Genomic DNA, 22,514 nt, shown 5'->3' on the forward strand with positions numbered 1-22,514 from the left:
CGTATCCCCAAAATGATAGTGGTAAATCAGTAAGAGACATCATAGATCGCACCATATCTAGTAAAGTACGATTACGACGTTCGGACACACCATTACGCTGTGGTGTTCCGGGTGGCGTGAGTTGCGAAACTATTCCACAATTTTTCAAATGTACACCAAACTCGTAACTCAAATATTCTCCTCCACGATCAGATCGTAGAAACTTTATTTTCTTGTTACGATGATTTTCCACTTCACTCTGAAATTCTTTGAACTTTTCAAATGTTTCAGACTTATATTTCATTAAGTAGATATACCCGTATCTGCTTAAATCATCTGTGAAGGTGAGAAAATAACGATATCCGCCACGAGCTTCAATATTCATCGGACCACATACATCTGTATGTATGATTTCCAACAAATATGTTGCTCTCTCCATAGTACCGGAGAACGGTGTTTTAGTCATCTTGCCCATGAGGCACGGTTCGCAAGTACCAAGTGATTCATAATCAAGTGGTTCCAAAAGTCCATCAGTACGGAGTTTGTTCATGCGCTTTACACCGACATGACCTAAACGGCAGTGCCAGAAATAAGTTGCACCATCATTATCAACTCTGCATCTTTTGGTTTCAACATTATGAATATGTGTATCACTACTCTCGAGATTCAATAAGAATAGACCACTCTTCAAGGGTGCGTGACCATAAAAGATATTACTCATATAAATGGAACAACCATTATTCTTTGATTTAAATGAATAACCGTCTCGCATCAAACAAGATCCAGATATAATGTTCATGCTTAACACTGGCACTAAATAACAATTATTTAGGTCTAATACTAGTCCCGAAGGTAGATGTAGAGGTAGCATGCCGACCGCGATCACATCGACTTTGGAACCGTTTCCCACGCGCATCGTCACCTCGTCCTTAGCCAATCTTCGCTTAATCCGTAGCCCCTGTTTCGAGTTGCAAATATTAGCAACAGAACCAGTATCAAATACCCAGGTGCTACTGCGAGCATTAGTAAGGTACACATCAATAACATGTATATCATATATACCTTTGTTCACCTTGCCATCCTTCTTATCCGCCAAATACTTTGGGCAGTTCTGCTTCCAGTGACCAGTCTGCTTGCAGTAGAAGCACTCAGTTTCAGGCTTAGGTCCAGACTTGGGTTTCTTCTCTTGAGCAGCAACTTGCTTGCCGTTCTTCTTGAAGTTCCCCTTCTTCTTCCCCTTGCCCTTTTTCTTGAAACTAGTGGTTTTGTTAACCATCAACACTTGATGCTCCTTTTTGATTTCTACCTCTGCAGCTTTCAGCATTGCGAAGAGCTCGGGAATAGTCTTGTTCATCCCTTGCATATTATAGTTCATCACGAAGCTCTTGTAGCTTGGTGGCAGTGATTGGAGAATTCTGTCAATGATGCAATCATCTGGAAGATTAACTCCCAATTGAATCAAGTGATTATTATACCCAGACATTTTGAGTATATGCTCACTGACAGAACTATTCTCTTCCATATTGCAGCTATAGAACTTATTGGAGACTTCATATCTCTCAATCCGGGCATTTGCTTGAAATATTAACTTCAACTCCTGAAACATCTCATATGCTCCATGACGTTCAAAACGTCGTTGAAGTCCCGATTCTAAGCCGTAAAGCATGGCACACTGAACTATCGAGTAGTCATCAGCTTTGCTCTGCCAGACGTTCATAACATCTGGTGTTGCTCCAGCAGCAGGCCTGGCACACAGCGGTGCTTCCAGGACGTAATTCTTCTGTGCAGCAATGAGGATAATCCTCAAGTTACGGACCTAGTCCGTGTAATTGCTACCATCATCTTTCAACTTTGCTTTCTCAAGGAACGCATTAAAATTCAACGGAACAACAGCACGAGCCATCTATCTACATTCAACATAAACAAGCAAGATACTATCAGGTACTAAGTTCATGATAAATTTAAGTTCAATTAATCATATTACTTAAGAACTCCCACTTAGATAGACATCCCTCTAATCCTCTAAGTGATCACGTGATCCAAATCAACTAAACCATGTCCGATCATCACGTGAGATGGAGTAGTTTCATCGGTGAACATCATTATGTTGATCATATCTACTATATGATTCACGCTCGACCTTTCGGTCTCCGTGTTCCGAGGCCATATCTGTATATGCTTGGCTCGTCAAGTATAACCTGAGTATTCCGCGTGTGCAACTGTTTTGCACCCGTTGTATTTGAACGTAGAGCCTATCACACCCGATCATCACGTGCTGTCTCAGCACGAAGAACTTTCGCAATGGTGCATACTCAGGGAGAACACTTCTTGATAATTTAGTGAGAGATCATCTTATAATGCTACCGTCAATCAAAGCAAGATAAGATGCATAAAAAGATAAACATCACATGCAATCAATATAAGTGATATGATATGGCCATCATCATCTTGTGCCTGTGATCTCCATCTCCGAAGCACCGTCATGATCACCATCGTCACCGGCGCGACACCTTGATCTCCATCGTAGCATTGTTGTCGTCTTGCCAATCTTATGATTCCACGACTATCGCTACCGTTTAGTGATAAAGTAAAGCATTACATCGCGATTGCATTGCATACAATAAAGCGACAACCATATGGCTCCTGCCAGTTGCCGATAACTCGGTTACAAAACATGATCATCTCATACAATAAAATTTAGCATCATGCCTTGACCATATCACATCACAACATGCCCTGCAAAAACAAGTTAGACGTCCTCTACTTTGTTGTTGCAAGTTTTACGTGGCTGCTACGGGCTTTAAGCAAGAACCAATCTCACCTACGCATCAAAACCACAACGATAGTTTGTCAAATAGACTCTGTTTTAACCTTCGCAAGGACCGGGCGTAGCCACACTCGGTTCAACTAAAGTTGGAGAGACAGTCGCCCGCAAGCCATCTATGTGCAAAGCACGTCGAGGGAACCGGTCTCGCGTAAGCGTACGCGTAAGGTTGGTCCGGGTCGTCTCGTCCAACAATACCGCCGAACCAAAGTATGACATGCTGGTAGGCAGTATGACTTGTATCGTCCACAACTCACTTGTGTTCTACTCGTGCAAATAACATCAAACCATAAAACCTAGGCTCGGATGCCACTGTTGGGGAACGTAGTAATTTCAAAATTTTCCTACGCACACGCAAGATCATGGTGATGCATAGCAACAAGGGGAGAGTATGATCTACGTACCCTTGTAGATCGCAATGGAAGCGTTGACACAACATAGAGGAAGTAGTCGTACGTCTTCTTCCCAATCCAACCGATCCAAGCACCGTTACTCTGGCACCTCCGAGTTCTTAGCACACGTACAGCTCGATGACGATCCCCGGGCTTCGATCCAGCAAAGCTTCGGGGAGGAGTTCCGTCAGCACGACGGCGTGGTGACGATCTTGATGTTCTACCGACGCAGGGCTTCGCCTAAGCACTACAACGATATGATCGAGGTGGAATATGGTGGCAGGGGGCACCGCACACGGCTAAGGAACGATCTCAATGATCAACTTGTGTGTCCTAGGGTGCCCCTGCCTCCGTATATAAAGGATCCAAGGGGGGGGGGGTGGTGCGCCGGCCTAGAGGAGGGCGCAAGAGGAGTCCTACTCCTACCGGGAGTAGGACTCCCCTCCCCGTTCCTTGTCCAACTAGGAGAGGTGGAGGGAGAATAGGAAAGGGGGGGCGCCGCCCCTCCCTCCTTGTCCAATTCGGACTAGGGAGAGAGGGGGCGCGCGGCCTGCCCTGGCAGCCCCCTTCCTCTTCTCCACATTAGGCCCATAAGGCCCATTAACCCCCGAGGGGTTCCGGTAATCCCTCCGGTACTCCAGTTTTATCCGAAACTTCTCCGGAACCTTTCCGGTGTCCGAATATAGTCATCCAATATATCAATCTTTATGTCTCGACCATTCCGAGACTCCTCGTCATGTCCTTGATCACATCTGGGACTCCGAACTAACTTCGGTACATCAAAATGCATAAACTCATAATAACTGTCATCGTAACTTTAAGCGTGCGGACCCTACGGTTCGAGAACAATGTAGACATGACCGAGACATGTCTCCGGTCAATAACCAATAGCGGGACCTGGATGCCCATATTGGCTCCTACATATTCTACGAAGATCTTTATCGGTCAGACCGCATAACAACATACGTTGTTCCCTTTGTCATCGTTCCCTTTGTCATCGGTATGTTACTTGCCCGAGATTCGATCGTCGGTATCCAATACCTAGTTCAATTTCGTTACCGGCAAGTCTCTTTACTCGTTCTGTAATACATCATCTCACAACTAACATATTAGTTGTAATGCTTGCAAGGCTTATGTGATGTGCATTACCGAGAGGGCCCAGAGATACCTCTCCGACAATCGGAGTGACAAATCCTAATCTCGAAATACGCCAACCCAACATGTACCTTTGGAGACACCTGTAATGCTCCTTTATAATCACCCAGTTACGTTGTGACGTTTGGTAGCACCCAAAGTGTTCCTCCGGCAAACGGGAGTTGCATAATCTCATAGTTATAGGAACATGTATAAGTCATGAAGAAAGCAATAGCAACATACTAAACGATCGGGTGCTAAGCTAATGGAATGGGTCATGTCAATCAGATCATTCAACTAATGATGTGACCTCGTTAATCAAATAACAACTCATTGTTCATGGTTAGGAAACATAACCATCTTTGATTAACGAGCTAGTCAAGTAGAGGCATACTAGTGACACTTTGTTTGTCTATTTATTCACACATGTATTATGTTTCCGGTTAATACAATTCTAGCATGAATAATAAACATTTATCATGATTATAAGGAAATAAATAATAACTTTATTATTGCCTCTAGGGCATATTTCCTTCACAGCCAATGTCCGCAGATGCGCCCGGGCGCTCCCGTGGGCGTTGAGGGACCGGATTTGCAAAGTCCATCTATAGATGCTCTTGAACTTTATAGGTTGAATAGTTTTTAGCTAAATTTTAGGAAAGCGGTGTGAATCGGCCCATTGACAATAGTCTTCGCCGGTCATCTCGCGCCCACTCGCTCACTATCTTCTTGCACAGGCCACGGGTCCCAGTTGGGGCCCACATGCCTCTCCTCCTCAAGCATTGTCTCTTCATGGGCATTCCTTTCGACTTGCTTTTCTCCTTGTGGTGACACACTATTCCACTTTCAGTTTCTCTTCTTCAATAACACATCACACAACCATGTATCCCCTAGCTCTCAGATCGCAACCCGTCAAAGGCCATTGCGGCTTCACTATTGATGCTATGATGACTAGGGGCATTGGTTCCCCCGCAATAGTAATGTGCCCAACTACGAGCTGCCTTCGTCGGTGCTTTGATCGATGATGGTGCATTAACCCAATAGTACCCTCGGTAGGATGGCGAACATTGCTGGAAGTACCAAATCGGAGATTACACAAGGAAGTTACCCAGGTTCGGGCCTCCGCCAAGGAGTAACACCCTACGTCCTGCTTTTGGATTGTATTCATGGTGGAGTACCTCATGCAAGGGTTACAATGGGGGATGAAGCATAGGATTACCGAGAGTATGGTTCTGGGGTGTAGACGGGAATACCTACCCCGAGCCCCCCACCTTATATAAATGACGGGGTATTGCTGGATCGGATGAGATCAGTTTTATCTAAGTCGCCATCCTGGCTAAGGCACCAAGATGGTCCATAGCTACATGCACAAGCGTTTGGGCTCCTCTCCTGTGGTTGGCTCCTCGCAAAGCCTCGCGGTCTATGAGATAGGCCTATTGTCGGTCTCCCGTCTGGTGGCCACTCCCGGTGTATTGTACCGTCAAACCGTAAATGGCAACGCTGCAGTGGTGTAGGCGGTTGGTGCTGCAACCTGATTGCTTGTATCTGCGTTGACATTTCCCTAGAGAGGAGAGGATGCATGATGCAGCACAACAACGGTAAGTATTTCCCTCAATATGAAACCAAGGTTATCAATCCAGTACTAGGAGAACCAAGCAACACTATGTAAACAACACCTCCACACAAATAACAAATACTTGCAGCCCAACGCATAAGAGGAATTGTCAATCCCTCCTCGGTACTGAGATAGATTAAATTGTATGAGATTTGATAAATAGATCTGACAAAAACACAAAATAAAATAAATAAAGAAAAAGTGCAGCAAGGTATTTTGGGGTTTTTGGAATAATATATGTGAAAAAAATATGATAGGAAATAGATCCGGGGGCCGTAGATTTCACTAATGGCTTCTCCAGAGAAAATAACATATGGTGGGTAAACAAATTACTATTGGGCAATTGATAGAAGAGCAAATAATTATGATGATATCCAAGGCAATGATCAAGTATATAGGCATCACATCCAAGATTAGTTGACCGAAACAATTCTGCATCTACTACTATTACACCACACATAGACTGCTATCCAGCATGCATCTAGTGTATTAAGTTCATGGAGAAACCGAGTAATGCAATAAGAACGATGACATGATGTAGACAAGATCTATTCATGTAGGAATAGGCCCCATCTTTTTATCCTTAATGGCAATGGTACATGCGTGTCACTTCTCCTTCTGTCACTAAGATTGAACACCACAAGATTGAACCCATCACAAAGCACCTCTTCCCATTGCAATAAAAATCAATCTAGTTGGCCAAACCAAACCAAAGTATTGGAGAAGAAATACGAGGCTATAATAATCATGCATATAAGAGATCAAAGAAGACTCAAATAATATTCATAGATAGATCTGATCATGAACTCACAATTCATCAGATCCCAACGAACACACCATAAAAAGTCATTACATCAAATAGGTCTCCAAGAACATTGAGGAGACCATTGTATTGAGAATCAAAAAGAGAGAAGAAGCCATCTAGCTACTGCCTACGGACCCATAGGTCTGTGGTAAAATACTCACGCATCATCGGAGGAGCACCAATGAGGATGATGAACCCCTCCGTGATCGTGTTCCCCTCTGACAAGGTGCCGGAATAGGGCTCTAGATTGGATCTCGTAGTTCTGGAACTTGCAGCGGCTGGAATTGTTTTTTGTCGACTCCCCTAGGGTTTCTGGAATATTTGGGTATTTATAGAGCTAAGAGGTAGTGGGGAGGGGGTCTATGGGCCCCACTACCCACCAGGGCACACCAGGGGCCTCTGGTGCGTCCTGGTGCCTTGTGGGCCCCACGGGCCTCCTCTCTAGTACTTCCATGGCTCCCAATTTGTCTTCTGGGTAGAAAAAATCTCTAAAAAGTTTCGTGGCATTTGGACTTCGTTTGTTGATATTTTGCAAAGTAAAAAACAAGCAAAAACAGCAACCGACACTCGACACTAAGTCAATAGGCTAGTCCCAAAAAATGATATAAAGTTGCTATAAAATGAATATAGAACATCCAAGTATGATAATATAACAACATGGTACAATAAAAAATTATAGATATGTTGGAGACATATCACAACCCTCCAAAGACAAAGCTGGAGGGATGTGTGGGGACAACTAGTGCTACGAGGCCAACGAGGAAGCTACGATGATGTGCTACAATCGGCAAGGGACAAAACTGCTACGAGCGTAGGTGAAAGTCGCGACAGTGAATTAGAAGTTTCAATCAGGGACACATGGTCAGCATGGAATGTTGCGACCGTCAGCGCCATATGCTAGGACCGATGATGGCAGATGTTGCAACCGGCCATGGAGGTTGCTAGAACCAACATGAGCTGACTCTACGACGATGTTATCTTTTTTGTATGACTATGATCTTTGATGTTGGAAGTAGTAGGAGCCAGTGCTATGGTGACGACAACATTTTTGCTACGACTATGGTCCTTGATGCTGGAACCAGTAACGAGGTGTGCGGCAACCCCGACATCGCAATGCTGGAATCGGCATGGGAACTGCGATGGGCGCATGACGAGTCAAGGATGGTGGACTGGCCATAGCAAATGTTACATGTGGCGATGGCGGGAGGTGTGATGGCGCATTGAGGATGCTGGAACCGTGTGGTGGCAGTGCTGCAACCCCGACATGATAATGCTTGAAATGGTGGCAGGTGTTTTGATATGAGTTGGATGGTGGGGCCGCTTCTCCACCGAGCTGTGACAGTCATTTACCAGAGCTACATGGGGGGAGGTCACGGGAGTCGCGGTAGGCATGGTGACCGGAGTGTTGCGGCTGCGAGTACGCGAAGCTGCGGTTGAGGCACGCCACGCTGCAACCAACGACGGTGATGCGGGTGAGGGGTGTCGACAGCGAGGCAGTGAATCAGCGTCACTAGTTATCCAAGTAGGCGGGCGAGTGATAACTCTCCAACGTATCTATAATTTTTTATTGTTCCGTGCTGTTATATTATCAATCTTGGATGTTTTATATTCATTTTATAGAAATTTCATATCATTTTTTGGGACTAACCTATTGACATAGTGCCTAGTGCCAGTTGCTGTTTTTTTGCTTGTTTTTTACTTCGCAGAATATCAGTACCAAACGAATTCCAAATGCCACGAAACTTTTTGGTGAATTTTTTCTGTACAGAAGACAACTTGGGAGCCAAGGAAGTGCCTGAGGGGAGGCCCATGGGGCCCACAAGGCACCATGGTGCCACAGAGGCCCCCAACGCGCCCTGGTGGGTAGTGGGGCCCACAAGCCCCTTCTCCACTGCCTGTCAGCTCTATAAATAGCCAAATATTTCAGAAACCCTAGGGGAGTCGAGGGACCAGAGTTTCCACCGCCGCAAGTTCCCACGAGATTCAATCCAGAGCCCTTTTCCGGCACCTTGCCAAAGGGGGAAACGATCACAGAGGGGTTCATCATCCTCATTGGTGCTCCTCCGATGATGCGTGAGTAGTTTACCACAGACCTATGGGTCCGTAGGCAGTAGCTAGATGGCTTCTTCTCTCTTTTTGATCTTCAATACAATGTTCTCTTCGGAGATCTATTTTATGTAACCTTTTTGCGATGTTTTTGTTGGGATCCGATGAATTGTGAGTTTATGATCAGATCTATCTATGAATATTATTTGAGCCATTGTTGAACTCTTATATGCATGATTGCTATTGCCTCGTATTTCTTCTCTGAAACTTTGGTTTGGTTTGGCCAACTAGATTGATATTTCTTGCCATGGGAAGAGGTGCTTTGAGATGGGTTCGATCTTGCGGTGCTCAATCTTAGTGACAAAAAGAGACATGACACGCTTGTATCATTTACATTAAGGATAAAAAGATGGGGTATATTCCTACATGAATAGATCTTGTCGACATCATGTCATTATTCTTATTGCATTACTCCGTTTCTTCATGAACTTAATACAATAGATGCATGCTGAATAGCGGTCTATGTGTGGTGTAATAGTAGTAGATGCAGAATCGTTTCTGATGTCGAGCATCCTATGATCATCTCCATGGACATTCCATCATCACCACAAACACCAAGTGGACCAATGACGAGAGCCCATGCACGTGATATCGAAACCGAGGTTACCTCTTTCCTCTTCGAGCTCCCTTTGGATTCACATAAGAAATGGCTTGTACCTCAATCAGAACTGTTATGCATTCTTAGATACCATGGAGAAGACCATGAGGAAGCGTGGAGGGATCACCAAGTCCACACGGAGTCCCAAGGAGAAGGAGAGGAAGATGAACCCCAAGAAGCGAAAGATCGGAGACCTCCCGAACACCCCGGGTGCCTGGACAAGAGAACCCCCGGGTGCCCGGACATGCGGCCGTGGGGTGGGCAAAGCCCCTGGACACCAGGGGCGCCCGACCCCTACAGCCCCGGGTGCCCCCACCTGGGCGCACCCCCGGGTGCCTGGCCTCTCCACCCCGGGTGCCCGGTCCCTCCACCCAGCGACCACCCCGGGTGCCCGACCCTCCTACCCCGGGTGCCCAGCCCTTCTACCGCCAGGGTGCGGCACCCCTTACTAGTCCGGGTGCCAGACCTCCAAACAAGGTGCCGGCCCTCCTCCCCAGCGTGACCCTGGGGTGCGCAGTCCCCTTTACCCCGGGTGCCCGGACCCCTACAGTTGTGCCTGCGCGCACTTAGGCCGAAATGACACTTGGAACCCTGTTTTCCCCCAATTCGTCCCTAGCCTATAAGTAGCCCACATCTAGCTTATTGATAGCATTAGCAAAGTACTGGATAGACATTGAGAGAGCTTTGCTCATCTTCCCCCTCCTCTTGGAGATCAAGACCTCCAAGGACTAGATCCCCTTATGGATTTCAAGGCCTCCTCTTGGAGAAGACTATCATCAAGACCTCACCTCTCTTGGGAGTGGGAAGAACTTTACACTAGTGCTATTTTCCTTGAATTGTTCTTGTATTCATGTGGATCTCATATGTGCTACTCTAGTGCATGCGTAATTGGGTTTTTTGAGTGATTTTCCCCTTGTGTTCTTGTGAGTTCATCCTTTTCCCCCTCCAAGTTTGAAAAGATATCTCTTAGGGTTTGACCCTACAACATCTTGGTATCATGAGCAAGGTTGATTCGCATCTTGGAGTTACTACCCCCCATTTGCTAGCCTAATTTGTTGCTTTTTGGTCCCAATTTGAAAATCCCCACAAAAATTACCACTTTTTTTCTTGCAATTTGTTAGATCATGTGAGATTTTGTTGTTTTGGTCCATGGATTTGTTGTTTGGTAAGTGGATCTAGCCCCTCCCCAATCATCCCCACCCTTCCCACCATGAAATCCACCGAATTTGGACTCTTCTAAAAAATTTCCGCACAAATCGTCCACCCTCGGGCACCCGCACCCCAAACCCCCGGGTGCCCGCACCCCTGGGAAATTTTCCCTGACCACCCCGGGCACCCGCACCCTGAACCACCGGGCGCCCGCACCCCCAAGTTTTAGTCCTAGCCTAACTCCGTTTTCACCATAACTTTCACTACAGAAGTCCGTTTTTCGTTTCTTTAGCTCATTTTGTAGCTCTTGACATCCCTCATACTTTTAGTTCAGTACCACCACCATTTGCTTCCATCAAAATTTTCATCATAAAAGCATCCACCTTCTGCATTTGACCAATTTTGAGTTGTGGTTTCCGTTTCCTAAGGTGTTTCAGCTAATTAGAAACAGTTTGACTTCGACGACACCACCATTCATTATTGATGTCTGCTAGAACTAAGTCGGTATTTCTCTAAAGGGGAAGGGATGATGCAGCACAATGACGGTATGTATTTCCCTCAATGATGAGACCAAGTTTATCAAACTAGTAGGATAACCATGCGACCCAACGTAAACAGCTCCTGCACACAAATAACAAATACTCGCAACCTGACGTGTTAAAGGGGTTGTCAATCCCTTTCGGGTAACGACACTAGAAATTGGCAAGTGGACGGGAGAAAGTTGTAATAGATTGGATAAATAGATCACAAATAAAATAAAGTGCAGCAACGTATTTTTGTATTTTTGGTTTAATAGATCTAAAAATAAAAGCAAATGAAAATAGATCACAAAAGGCAAATATGTTAAAGAAGAGACCTCGGGGCCGTAGGTTTCACTAGTGGCTTCTCTCGAGAAAAATAGCAGATGGTGGATAAACAAATTACTATTGGGCAATTGATAGAACTTCAAATACTCATGACGATATCCAGGCAATGATCATTATATAGGCATCACGTCCAAGATTAGTAGACCGACTCCTGCCGGCATCTACTACTATTACTCCACACATCGGGTGCTATCCAACATGCATCTAGTGTACTAAGTTGATGGAAAAATGGAGTAATGCAATAAGAATGATGACATGATGTAGACAAGATCTATTTATGTACAAATAGACCCCATCTTGTTATCCTTAATGGCAACGATAGATACGTGTCGGTTCCCCTTCTGTCACTGGGATGAAGCATCGTAAGATCGAACCCATCATAAAGCACCTCTTCCCATTGCAAGATAATTAGATCAAGTTGGCCAAACAAAACCCAACTATCGAAGAAGAAATACGAGGCTATAAGCAATCATGCATAAAAGAGATCAAAGAAGACTCAAAAAATTTCATGGATAAAAACATAGATCTGATCATAAACTCAAAGTTCATCAGATCCCAACAAACACACCACAAAAATAGTTACATCATACGGATCTCCAAGGGACCATTGTATTGAGAATCAAACTAGAGAGAGAAAGCCATCTAGCTACTAACTACGGACCCGTAGGTCTAGAATGAACTACTCACGCATCATCGGAGAGGCACCAATGAGGATGATGAACCCCTCTGTGATGGTGTCTAGACTGGATCTGGTGTTTCTGGAACTTGCGGCGGCTGGAATTAATTTTCATTGACTCCGCTAGGGTTTCTGGAATATTGGGGTATTTATAGAGCAAAGAGGCGGTGTGGGAGGCCACCGAGGTGGGCACAACCCACCTGGGCGCGCCTGGGCCCCCAGGCGCACCCTGGTGGGTTGTGCTCCCCTTGGAGCACCCTTTTGGTACTTCTTTGGCCCAATAGGTGTCTTCTGGTCCAGGAAAATCCACAAAAAGTTTTGCTGCTTTTGGGCTCCGTTTGGTATTGATTTCCTACGATGTAAAAAACAAGCAGAAAATAACAACTGGCACTTGGCACTATGTCAATAGGTTAGTACCAAAAAATGATATAAAATGACTATAAAATGATTGTAAAACTTCCAAGAATGATAATATAACAGCATGGAACAATTAAAAATTATAGATACGTTATAGACGTATCAGCATCCCCAAGCTTAATTCCTTCTCGTCCTCGAGTAGGTAAATGATAAAAACAATTTTTTTATGTTAAATGCTGCCTAACATGTTCATCACATATTCTTTTCTTTGTAGGATGGACATTTGGACTTTTATATGGTTCAAAGCAATAATCTAGTTTTGACATGAAGACTTTAATACTTAAGCATATCAACAAGCAACCATGTCTTTCAAAATATCAACACTAAAGCAAGTTATCCCTAGCCCATTATGCTAAATCATTGATCCATTCATGAAACACACTCGAATACTAGCTATACCCAATGCTCAAGTACGATCATAGTGCCCCTTAGTTGGTGCTTTATAAGATAAGATGGAGACTCAAGTAAAAAATAAAAATTGCATAAAGTAAAAGAAAGGCCCTTCACGGAGGGAAGTAGGAATTTGTAGAGGTGCCAGAGGTCAAAGCGAAAATTGAGAGAAATTTATTTTGAAAATTAGAGATGGCACGTACAAATTCGTCTAGAACGGCACGGAAATACCGCATATATGTAGGTATAGTGGACTCATATGGCAAAACTAGTTTAAATGGTTTTGGATGCACAAGCAGTGATCATACTTAGTGCAAATGAAGGCTAGCAAAAAGATTGAGAAGCATCCAACCAAGAAACGAAAAACCTCATAAGCAAGCATTAAGCATAACTAACACCAAATAATGCACCACAAGTAGGATGTAATTTCATTGCATACCTATTGGCTTTCGTGCTTGCATAGGGAATCACAAACCTTAACACTAATATTCTTATTAAAGCATAATTACTCATCAACATGACTCACATATCATATCGTCATATCTCAAAACCATTACGAAGAACCAAGTTTATTTTGTCCAATGATCTTCATGAAAGTTTTTATTATATACTCCTTGGATATCTACGACTTTGGGACTAGTTTCATATGTTGCTTTTAATAAGCTCAAACAAATATAAGTAAAGAACATGGGCATAGTATTTCTTTCTCTCAAAATAATCTAAGTGAAGAAAGGGAGAATTTCTTAAAAAAAATTACTAACTCCCAAATAAATATAAGTGAAGCATGAGATAATTCCTTCAACAATAACAAAGAAAACCATGCTCAAAAAGATATAAGTGAAGCACTAGAGCAATTCCATGGCTCTAAAAATTTATGTGAAGCATAGGAGCAAGCATAGCATAATTTTTGGCTCTCTCAAAATGGTGTGTACAAAGGATTCAAGACTTAAAATAAAAAGCAAAGCAAGCAAAGACTCATATCATACAAGACGCTCCAAGCAAAACTCATATATGTGACGAATAAAAATATAGCTCCATGTAAAATAACGATGGTCATTAGAAGAAAGAGGGGATGCCACTCGGGGGCATCCCCAAGCTTAGTTGCTTGATACTTCTTGAATATTATCTTGGGGTGCCTTGGGCATCCCCAAGCTTAGCCTTTTGCTAATCCTTATTCCTTCATCCATCGTAATATCACCCAAAACTTGAAAACTTCAATCACACAAAACTCAACAAAACCTTCAAGAGATCCGTTAGTATAAGAAAGCAAACCACTACTATAAGTACTATTGCAAACCCATTCATATTTTATTTTTGAATTATATCTAATGTATTCCAACTTTTCTATGGCAAAAACTCTTCAAAGAAAACCATAGAATCATGAAAACAAGCACACAACGCAAACAAAACAGAATCACTATTGCAAACCCATTCATATTTTATTTTTGAATTATATCTAATGTATTCCAACTTTTCTATGGCAAAAACTCTTCAAAGAAAACCATAGAATCATGAAAACAAGCACACAACGCAAACAAAACAGAATTTGTCAAAAACAGAACAGTCTGTAGCAATCTGGATATTTCAAATATTTTTGTAACTCAAAAAATTCTGAAAACTTAGGACAACGTGGTAAATTTGTATATAAGTCTTCTTCAAAAAGAGTCAACTCAAAATCACTCTTCTACTAAAAATGGGAATTTTTTGTGAGCGCAAAAGTTTTTGTTTTTCAGCAAGATCAAATCAACTCTCACCCAAATCATCCCAAAGGCTTTGCTTGGCACAAACACCAATTTAAAACACAAAAACACATCTACTCAGAGGCATAATTGGGAATTTCATTTAAAACGGCAAGAAAATCAAAAAGCAAAATGATACAAGTTGGGTTGCCTCGCAACGAGCGCTATCGTTTTACGCCCTGAGCTAGGCATAATGCAAAGGATCTAAGTTTTGTCATCTTTGTCCTTGTTTCCCTTAGAGGTATTTTTATCACGAGGTTTTGCAAAAACAACATAAAATGTATTATCCATAGATACTTTAGCACTATCAAGTTGCTTATCGTTGTATCCCCTTTGATTTCCGATAACAATCCAAGAATAGTGTTGATTAACATCATTGAAAACTTGTTGGATTATATCTAAAACAGGGACTTGCCTTTTAAGATTCCCATCAAAGATTTGATTATTCCCAAGCAAATGTCTTAAAGCATAATCACTATTTAAAAGAATTTCATCAATCATGGTTTTTTTTCATGATTCATACCATAAAATCAAAGATTTCCCTAGCATCCCGTATTATGTAGTCAAATTCGTTCATGAGAACAAGAGTGAATAACTTTTTAGCTTTAGGATTCTTTATAATAGGTAACTCATAGAACAACCTTAGCAAGGTAGGATGAGTACTAATAAATTTATTTTCAAGTTTCAGAACTAGTGCCGAAATAGCTTCTACATAAGATTTTGTTCTCTTAAGTATAGGAGCATCATCAAGAGTTAAACTTCTGACACAATTGAAAAATTCTTGGATAAGTTATTTTTCCATAACATTCCCTTGCCCAAGACAAAAGTTTTGGCATCTAGATTACCCGCACGCTCCATTTTAGGAGTTAGGCCATCATGTGTTTCTGCCATACCAAAATCACTCATGGTGACAAGTTCAAGCAAATAAGGGATCTGACGAGAAAACGGCGAACGAAAAAGAGGGCGAATAAAACAATTTTTTTTGTAAAGTGGAGGAGAGGAAAAGGAGAGGCAAATGGCAAATAATGTAAATTTCAACGAGATGATATTTGTGATTAGGAACCCGATTGATGTTGATGATGTCTCCCCGGCAACGACAACATAAATTACTTTTGATGTCTGCTAGAACTACATCGGTATTTCCCCAAAGAGGAAGGGATGATGCAACACAGAGACGGTAGGTATTTCCCTTAGTGATGCGACCAAGGTTGTCGAACCAGTAGGAGAACCACGCAACACAACGTAAACAGGTCCTGCACACAAATAACAAATACTCGCAACCCTACATGTTAAAGGGGTCGTCAATCCCTTTCGGGTAACGGCGCCAGAAATTGGCAAGTGGACGGGAGAAAGTTGTAATAGATTGGATAAATAGATCGCAAATAAAATAAAGTGCAACAAAGTATTTTTATTTTTGATTTAATAGATCTGAAAATAAAAGCAAATGAGAATAGATCGCGAAAGGCCAATATATTAAAGAAGAGACCCTGGGGCCGTAGGTTTCACTAGTGGCTTCTCTCGAGAAAAATAGCAAACGGTGGATAAACAAATTACTATTGGGAAATTGATAGAATTCAAATACTCATGACGATATCCAGTAAATGATCATTATATAGGCATCACGTTCAAGATTAGTAGACTAGCTCCTGCCTGCATCTACTACTTTTACTCCACACATCGACCGCTATCCAGCATGCATCTAGTGTATTAAGTCCATGCAAAAACAGAGTAATGCAATAAGAATGATGACATGATGTAGACAAGATCTATTTATGTATAAATAGACCCCATCTTGTTATCCTTAATGGCAACAATACATACGTGTTGGTTCCCCTTCTATCACTGGAATCAAGCACCGTAAGATCGAACCCATCACAAAGCACCTTTCCCATTACAAGATAAATAGATCAAGTTGGCAAAAAAAAACCAAATATCGGAGAAGAAATACGAGGCTATAAGCAATCATGCATAAAAGAGATCAAAGAAGACTCAAATAACTTTCATGGATAAAAACGTAGATCTGATCATAAACTCAAAGTTCATCGGATCCCAACAAACACACCGCAAAAAGAGTTACATCATATGGATGTCCAAGAGATCATTCTATTGAGAATCAAACGAGAGGGAGAAAGGCATCTAGCTACTAACTACGGACCCGTAGGTCTACAATGAACTACTCATGTATCATCAGAGATGCATCAATGAGGATAATTAACCCCTCCGTGATGGTGTCTAGATTGGATCTGGTGTTTCTAGAACTTGCGATGACTGTAATTGATTTTCGTTGACTCCCCTAGGGTTTCTGGAATATTGGGGGTACTTATAGAGCAAAGAGGTAGTGCGGGAGGACACTGAGGTGGGCACAACCCACCTGGCGCGCCACGGTCCCCAGGCACGCCCTGGTGGGTTATGCTCCCCTCGAAGCACCCCTATAGTACTTCTTTGGCCCAACAAGTGTCTTCTAGTCCAGAAAAATCCACAGAAATTTTCGCTGCATTTCGACTCCGTTTGGTATTGATTTCCTGCGATGTAAAAAAACCATAAAACAAAAACTGGCACTTGGCACTATGTCAATAGGTTAGTACCAAAAATGATATAAATGACTAGAAAATGATTATAAAACATCCAAGAATGATAATATAACAAAATGGAACAATAAAAAATTATAGATACGGTGGAGATGTATCAATCATCACCTCGGACTCGACATTGACAACGACCATATCATCCGCAAAACCACCGTAGCTTTCCACAAACTTACCCATTTTGCTCCATTTAGCATTTGTGTTGCTTGAGTTGTGACTCGAGTCTCCTAAGGTGTTTAGGCTACTTAGGGACAGTTGCTCCTTCATCAACCACATTTCCGCTACCACCACTTGACATTTGACGTTTGAGATTTTGAGTTCGCGATTTTTCCATTTCCTAAGGTGTTTCGGCTACTTAGGAACGGTTCGACTTCGACATCACCGCTACTCAACACCACCCTGGTCTTGACATTGACGATGAATACTTCATCTTCATACTAACTGTAAGCAAGGACGGTGACCTTGATGACATCATTGTACACATTCTTGCCATTGCATTGATCGCCCCAAGCCAATTGCGTACCTTACCTATCGAGACTAGCGAGTCGAGAATTGTCGGGCCATGCTATTTGTGCACTTTAGTGATACACTTACACCTCATAGCTAATTTTAGCGTGCAATCATCTTGCTGTCATCATTGTGCCATAAGTCTCTCCCACGCATATCTTACATACTTGTCTCATATCATACTTCGCTGGAGCATCAAGCATAAAAAAAGAGAGCAAAAGCTTTTAAGCAAAAGAGGAGATACAAAAGAGCTTGTAAGCAATAGAAATAGCATTGAGTCATTTTGCATATTGGATCATACACACATAGCTTATTTGGGATTGAAGACGGCATATTACTCTCATAGGTTGGTGCACACATGTATCTAGCCCATTTGAGCAATCGAGCTATTGTCTCTCTAGTATCCGTGCAACAAGAGCATTTTCGGTGGTCTCACATTTTTTGCTCATTCCATGGTTGCTCGGATCCCACTTATCTCTTCATGTGTGTTTTTCCAAGAGTTATCCTCGGCTTTGATCTATTTTCTTTACTTGCAAACCTTCTCAAGCTTATCGATATCTTGACTAACATTTGCTTGAAAATTTGTACCACTCATCCTAACCAAGCTCCTTGATAAGCCCTTACATTTGTAGGTGTGAGAAGCAAACCTGGTACCAATTCTACTATTGTAGCATTACCTTGAGTGATACACAATACATACTCAATCTTCGGAAAAGGTAACTTTGGTATTGTTCTCACATTCCCTTCTCACCTTTTCTCGAGACTTGTGATGGATAGGCAAAGCACATCATCTTCGGTATTTCACTGCATCTAGCGACTCTCCATCGACATACGACACTCCGAAGAAAGGAAAAGAGACTACATCGACAACAAGTTGGACGCACACATGCTTGGCCAACTACAGGTCTTCTTCCCCTTCGTCATCTTCAAGGCGATGATGCTCAAGTTGCAAATCTTCGAAGCATTCATCCGATGCAAGCACACTTCTACCACGTCCTCATCTTAGAGACAAGGAGCACCATCGCATACAAGGTCAAGCACGAAAACATCACATCAACACGATGGCACTTGAGATGCACACACCGAAAAGTCCCAACAAGCTCAACATCAAGCTATGACCAAGCTTCATGAGCACAACAGAAGACCGTGAGACGAGCACCACCAAGAGGAAGCTACATCCACCACCAGCAATGCGGCATCTTTGCCAAGTATTATCAAGGCATCTCCGCCTTCAGACGTATGACATCTTTGCCTACTTCCCACAAGTACACCTACATCAACATCGTCAAGTCCAAGGCAACCACCGACAAGCATCTTCGGAAGCCCCTCAAGGAGAATGGCCGAGCATGGGAAATTTCCTTCAGTCATGAAGAAGAGCTACAAGCTGAGACATCGTATGGGTCTCATACAAGATGATGACAAGACGGTCGAGCAAGGGCCATCCCCTTCGACCACGGTGGCGAACACGAACCTCTTCAAGAACATGAAGATGACGCCCCAATGGGACTCCTACTCCGAGTCAAGCTACGGGACTGCACATGAGATCCTCTCTTTGGTCTCGGAAGAGAGTGATTATTTTCCACTTACTATGACATTCATCTTCGGAGGCGTTATGGATGAGGAGGTTGACCATGGGACTGTCCCTTCAACCAAGCAGGCGAAAGGAGTCGAGTATGGAGACATTTGCACCTACATCTCTCCGGCACCCACATATGACGAGATGCCCCAATTTCCATGTGAGGAGAGCCACCATCCCATGAGTGAGACGAGTGACTCCATGATATATTGATGCTAGCTCGTGTACGCATCAGTATTTCCCCCAAGAGTAAGGGATGATGTAGTACATCTACGGTAGGTATTTCCCTCAATTATGAAACCAAGGTTATCGAACCAGTAGGAGAACCAAGAAACACTATGTAAATGGTACCTGCACACAAAGGACAAATACTTGCAACCCGACGTGTAAGACGGGTTGTCAATCCCTCTCGGGTAAAAGATTGCTAAAGAGATAGAATGGTAGATGCAAATAAAATAACGGCAAATAAAATTCAGCGAGGTATTTTTGGGTTTTGGTAATATAGATCAGAAAATAAAATATGAAAATAAATAAAAAGGCAAATAGCAATATAGATCTGAAAATATAAGACAAGAAAAATAAACCGGGGGCCCATAGATTTCACTAGTGGCTTCTCTCAAGAAAATAGCATACAGTGTGTAAACAAATTACTATTGGGCAATTGATAGAACTTCGAATAATTATGACGATATCCAGGCAATGATCATTATATAGGCATCACGTCCAAGATTAGTAGACCGACTCCTGCCTGCATCTACTACTATTATCCACACATCGACTGCTATCCAACATGCATCTAGTGTATTAAGTTCATGGAGAAACGGAGTAATGCAATAAGTACAATGAAATGATGTAGACGAGATCTATTCATGTAGGAATAGCCCCCATCTTTTTATCCTTAATAGCAACGATACATGCGTGTCTTACTGCCCCTTCTGTCACTGGGAAAGAACACGGCACGATCGAACCCATCAAAAAACACCTCTTCCCATGGCAAGAAAAATCAATCTAGTCGGCCTAACTAAACTAAAGATTCGAGGAAGAAATACGAGGTATAAGTAATCATGTATATAAGAGATCAAATAAAACTCAAATAACTTTCATGGATATAGATCTGATCATAAACTCAAAGTTCATCGGATCCCAACAAACACACCACAAAAAGAGTTACATCAAATAGATCTCCAAGAGACCATTGTATTGAGAATCAAAAAGAGAGAAGAAGCCATCTAGCTACTGCCTACGAACCCATAGGTCTACAATGAACTACTCATGCATCATCGGAGATGTACCAGTAAGGATGATGAACCCCTCCGTGATGGTGTCTAGATTGGATCTCATGGTTGTGGAACTTGCAGCGGCTGGAATTGTGTTTCGTCGACTCCCCTAGGTTTTTTTAGAATATTGGGGTATTTATAGAGCGAAGAGGCGGCAGGAGGCCACCAAGGTGGGCACAACCCACCAGGGCGCGCATGGGCCCCCAGGAGCACCCAGGTGTGTTGTGCCCCCTCGGGGCATCCCTCTGGTACTTCTTTGGCCTAACTTGTTCTTTCTGGTCCATAAAAATTATCGAAAAAGTTTCTCTGCATTTGGACTCCGTTGGATACTGATATTCCGCGAAATAAAAAAAGAGAGCAAAAAACAACAATTGGCACTGGGCACTATGTCAATAGGTTAGTCCCAAAAAATGATATAAATTGCTATAAAATGATTGTGAAACATCCAAGAAAGATAATATAATCGCATGGAACAATAAAAAAATTATAGATACATTGAAGACGTATCATATATGACATTGAGTTCATTTCCTATGAGAAGATGAGTGTGATCACCACTAGCCCCATACATGAGAGCATGCCACACATCCTATGTGAGATTCAGAGCCATTTGAGTAACTCCACCAGCCATATGAGTGAGAGCATCCTAGCGGGAGTGACTGAGATACAACACCTAGTGAGTGAGGTAGTTGAGAGGGCATGTGAGGCCACTATGATTTCTAACAACTTCAGCTCTACTCCGAGTGTGTTTTCTTTGGTGCTAGATCTCCTACATGACGATGTGCCTACCCTCTATGAGTCCATACCTCCAACAACGACGACGATGGCCATGGTGGATGATGATGCACCCCCACATGGTTCCATCAATCTTTGACACCTCATCTACAACACATGAGTGGAGCTCCAAAGGTAACATAGGCGATGACGCTTCGCTTGTCCCACTAGTGGACTATCTTCACATCGATTGCTTGCATGATAATGATCACCTTATGGATTCACCACATACTATGTCTTCTACATGCTTAGATGTGCCACCTATTTATGATGAATATGATGATGAGCATGTCGAATTGCCTAGTTGTGATGCTATGCTCCATAGGGTATCATGTGAAATTTCTATCGATCATGTCATGTTTGAAAATCCCTTAAACTTGTCATATGCTATGAGTGAGATCTCCCATATTGCATCATTACAATCTCAACATAGTACCTATGCATACCCCACTAAATTAAATCCAATTTGCACTTATGGCATAGATGACAAGATGATAGTTATTGGATTTTGCTTCTCTTGCGATGATATTGCTATGCTACCTTTGCAAAATGTGTGCAATTCATCACATATACCATGCCATGAACAGGAATGTAGTACGCATGATTCCATCCCTTGTGTGCACCATATGCATACCATCCACGACAATGCCCTGCATACTTCTCATGGAGCATTACACAACATGAGTCTCCATTATGCTATACATAATAACAAACTTTTCATGATGGATGACATGTTTGTATATCATGCAACTCATTTATTTGAGCATTGGATATTTTGTGCTAACCAACACATGCACATGCGCATCATAATGAATGATGTGTACATATACCACGCCACACACAATTTTCCCTTTGCCTTTGTTTTGTGTAGGTACTCATGAACCCTCGTCAACCTCCCAATCCCACGAGTTGATGAAACGAGCTCTTGAGAGCAACATGATTTGGGATCCCATGAATTACACTTCCCACCATTCCATTCGCGCAAGGACTTTGCACATTACTTTTACTTGGCTCTCACATGGCTATGGGTTATATACCACTTGTCTCCTTATTCCCAACTTACCGTGTTCACTTTGCATGATATGACTCTTTCCATGATTTTTCC

This window comes from Triticum dicoccoides, chromosome 3B (assembly GCF_002162155.2).
Source record: "Triticum dicoccoides isolate Atlit2015 ecotype Zavitan chromosome 3B, WEW_v2.0, whole genome shotgun sequence".
Lineage (NCBI taxonomy): Eukaryota > Viridiplantae > Streptophyta > Magnoliopsida > Poales > Poaceae > Triticum > Triticum dicoccoides.